This window comes from Elephantulus edwardii, unplaced genomic scaffold, assembly GCF_000299155.1.
Source record: "Elephantulus edwardii isolate Elephantulus edwardi_28Jun2011 unplaced genomic scaffold, EleEdw1.0 scaffold00176, whole genome shotgun sequence".
NCBI lineage: Eukaryota > Metazoa > Chordata > Mammalia > Macroscelidea > Macroscelididae > Elephantulus > Elephantulus edwardii.
In genome coordinates this window covers 5,711,968-5,716,123 of record NW_006399926.1, presented here as the reverse complement: position 1 = coordinate 5,716,123, position 4,156 = coordinate 5,711,968, and positions in this window count along the sequence as shown.

The following is a 4,156-nucleotide window of genomic DNA, read 5'->3' as shown; positions in this document are numbered from 1 at the left end:
TGTGTCTAGTTGAGCAACACACCCTCCAAGAGTTCTTTTGGATATAATGTAGTAGACAAAAGAAAAGTAAGGTGGGGGAAAGCACAAAGCACATTGGGAATGCAGAGCGGTGCTTTATGCCTGTCTTCCTGGCTAGAGAGGAAAGAGGAGAGTAATGCCTGAGTTAAGACTGAAAGAAGTTGAACTAGTGCTTACTCAGTGCTGGGTTAGGTGATATGTTACAAAAAATTACAGCAGTATAGGAAGCCAAGGTCCTCTTGTCTTTTACAATTCTAATTTGTATTCTTTTATTTGTTCCCTTTGTTCTTTTTTTATTACAACTTTTTATTTTATACTGGTTTACTTTAAAAATTTGTATATTGTTTTTCACACCAGATCCTTCCCATTTCCTTAACCCACCCTGCCCTCCACCCATCAAATTATGCAACCCCATAATTATGCCTCCCACCCATCCTCCCGCCATGCCCCCCTTCCCCTAGTTATCTATTTCTACAGTAATGGTCTTACACAGTATTTGTCCTTGTGGGACTGAGTTTGTTCACATAGCATAATGCTCTTCAGTCCCTCTTAAGTTAGGTAGTGATTTATAAAATTGTTGTTCCTGCATGCTGTGTAGAATTCCATTGTGTAAATATACCATAACTTCTCAATCCATTCGATCGTGGCTAGACAATTGGACTGTGTACATGTTATTGTGATGGTGACTAGCGCTGCTATGAACATTGATGTGCAAGTCTCTGTCTGCGCCTCAGTTCTCATTTTTTCAGGGTATGTTTATTCCAAGTAGTGAAATACCTGGGTCATATGGGATTTCTATGTTTAGCTTTCTGAGGAAATGCCAAACTGCCTTCACAGAGGAAGATGTTCAGATGGCCAACACACACATGAAGAAATGCTCAAAATCACTGGCAATAGGGGAGATGCAAATCAAAACCACAATGAGATGCCATATCACTCCAGTAGCGGTGACAAAGTTTAGCAGGAGAGCAAGCAATAGACGTTGGAGAAGACGTGAAGAGGTAAGAACTCTTATATACTGTTGGTGGGATTGTAAAATGGTGCATTCTTTTATTTTTGAAGACTATGTTACTACGTCAAACAGGAAAATCTTAACCATGGTCTTGCACTAGGCAATTTTGTTGGCCAGACTGCTAAATCCTACTCCTTCACCTGACTCCAAGGCCCTGCTGCAGTGTGATGTATGAAATTGTGTTCATAAAAAAAATTATGCTGAACTCCTCCTGGTACCTGTGGCAGTAACTATGACCCAGTTTGGAAATAAGGGTTTCTCTCTTTTTTATGCTCGTGAGATCATACCAGAGCAAGACAGCTTCTAAGCCTTATCTCTACTGAATGGAATCTTAAGAAAATGAAACACATAGGGAGAGAGAGAAACATGGGAAAGAGCAAAGTGACAAAGTAGGCAGATGTCTCTATGAACTCAAAGCAACCTCAGAGGTTGGCAACAACCACCACAGAGCAGGAGAAAGGCTCACAGAAGGAACCAATATGGCTGACACCCTGATTTGGACATCTCTTCTTTAGAACTGTGGAAAATAAAAATCTGTTCTTTCAAACTATCAGTTTTTTAGCATTTGCTGTGGACGCTGTAGCAACCTATGACACATAATTTTTGCCTCATGTAGGCTGTGGTGTACCAGAGCCCGCCTGCCTGAAATGTTCTCCTGAAGGGAAAGGGGCTCAGGACCGTGGGATTAGACTTCTTTGTGGCTCAACAAAGTCTGCCCCGGGGGTGCAGTCAGAACCGTCACCCAAATGCAAGCCCAAGAGACCACAGCACAGGCAAGTCAAACCCCAAAGCACAGATTCCTCATTTAGAAAGAACCCAAAATCTATGTACAATTGGTGGTGGTGATATTATGTGCCTTTGAGTCACTTGCAAACTCCTAGCAACCCTGTGTACAACAGCTCTGTACCCTGCTCTACCCTGTTCCACCCTTATCATCTCTGACACACACCTACACCTTTGGGACAGTCCTGCTCTGTCCTGTAGTTGCTGTTGTAATGTGCCATCAAGTCAGAACTGACTCATAGCTGACTCTCCAGCAGATTTTCAGAGGCTGCATGGGAGGAGATTGCCCACGTTTCTCCCAAAGAACAGTTGATGGATTTGAACTTCACCTTTTTGAGTTGGCGGTGCCCACGTTTCTCCCAAAGAACAGTTGATGGATTTGAACTTCACCTTTTTGAGTTGGCGGTGCAACTCCCTACCCTTAGGCCACCAGAGCCCCCTTATATCATGTTAGTTGTTGTTGTGACCATCTTATTCTAATTGACCCATAGCTGACCTTCCAGTGAGTTTTCAGAGCCAGTTAATCGCAGGGGAAGAGATTATCCAACTTTCTCTCAGCAGCTTGTGGATTCGAACAGCCTGCTTTTGGGTTGGCAGTGCAACTCCTTACCATTGAGCCATTAAATCCATTAGATCGATATCTCTCTCTCTCTCTCTCTCTTTTTTTTTTTGGTATGATTGAAAGGGAGTTTTTTCTCTTTTAATAATACAAAAAAAATTGAGAAAGAGAAATGGCAACAGTTATGGAAAGGCATCAGGTCTTTTGTTCATAGAGTCACTATGAGCCACGCTCAACTCAACAGCAGTCAACAACAACAACAACAACAACCAACATTATTGGAAAGCTATTTTGGACATTTTAAGCGAAATAAAATGTGCTATTAAAATGAACTTTATTTCTTTTTACTTTTTTTCACTATTAGCCAACTTTTAAATACATGTTCCTCCTATTTTATTCCAGTAACTAGACAGCCCTGGTCTGGAGAACTCTTTTCCCCCTTAGCTCATCTCTTTATGTCCAAGCTTACCTGCTTCCTATAATGTAGTCTCCAAAAAGACAACCAAAATAATTTTTTAAAAAATATTAAGACTAGGGATGACAGAAGGAGAATTGATGTCCTTGAGCTGTGGGGCTGGAGAAGAGTACTGACTATAGACTGCTTGGAGAACAAGCAGGTTTATCCTGGAGAGAGTGAAATCAGGCTGCTCCTTGGAGTCAAGGATTCTGAAGCTTCATCTGACACACTTTGGACATGTTGCAAGGGGGGACCAGTCCTTGGAGAGGGACGTCATGCTTGGGATGGTGCAAGAAAAGAAGACCCTTGATGACATGGATTGAAGCAGTCACTGGGGTGGTGGGGGTAGTTGTGTCAGAGACAATAAGGTTGGCACAGGATGGAGCAGGGTTTAAGGCTGTTGTACATAGGGTTGCTTTGAGTTGCAAGCAACTTAATGGCACACACAACAACAACAAATTTAATCATTTCACTTTTTCCCCCCAAACCTGTAGCAGCTCTCTAGTATATTCCACATGGTCTATATTGTTAGTTGCTGTCCAGTCATGCTTATTTTAATAGCTGATCTTCTCTGAAGTACAACACGAGGGCTTTCTTATAAGGTAACTAACTAACTGTGGGTGAGATCTCAGTGCTAACTTTGTGCTCGTAGTGGAATACCTGGCAGTTTGCATCATTTGCAGTCTCTAAGTTCATACTTATCTGCTCCCAGTTACCTTAGTCCTTATTTATCATGGCTTCCTGCTTCAGTTGCTCCATTCTGTTGGCTTTAGTGCTATTCTCTATGCAGGTCAAGCATGTTCGTGGCTCAGGATTGTAATCTATCTCTTCCAGGGTTTCTTGGCTCCCAGATAGCTGCAAGCCACCTTCTTTCATCCTTTTCTTGGGTTTCTACTTAAATAGATTCTTTGACCCTCCCATCTCTTTCTCTATCATGTCTGTCCCAGCCCCACCCCTTATTTTAGTTGTCTTCATGTCACCTATCATCACCTTCTGACAGCCTAGTAGGTAAGAAGTTGGGTTGCAAAGGTAGGTGGCCTTCCTATCATCTAGTATAACTTATCATCACCTGTAGCTCTGATGGTCTAGTAGGTAAGAAACTGGGTTGCCAGCACAAACATGGGTGATTTGAATCCACTTGCTGCTCTGTGGGAGAAAGATGGGACATCTCTGTCTGGCAATTTACAGCCTCTGAGAACCCATTGGAAGGTCAGCTGTGAGTCAATTCTGACTTGACAGCAATGAATGACACCAGTGTATTATATTTTTCTTTATTTGTGTGCACATGGTTTATTTCCTAATAGTTGTTGTTATTAGATGTTGTCGA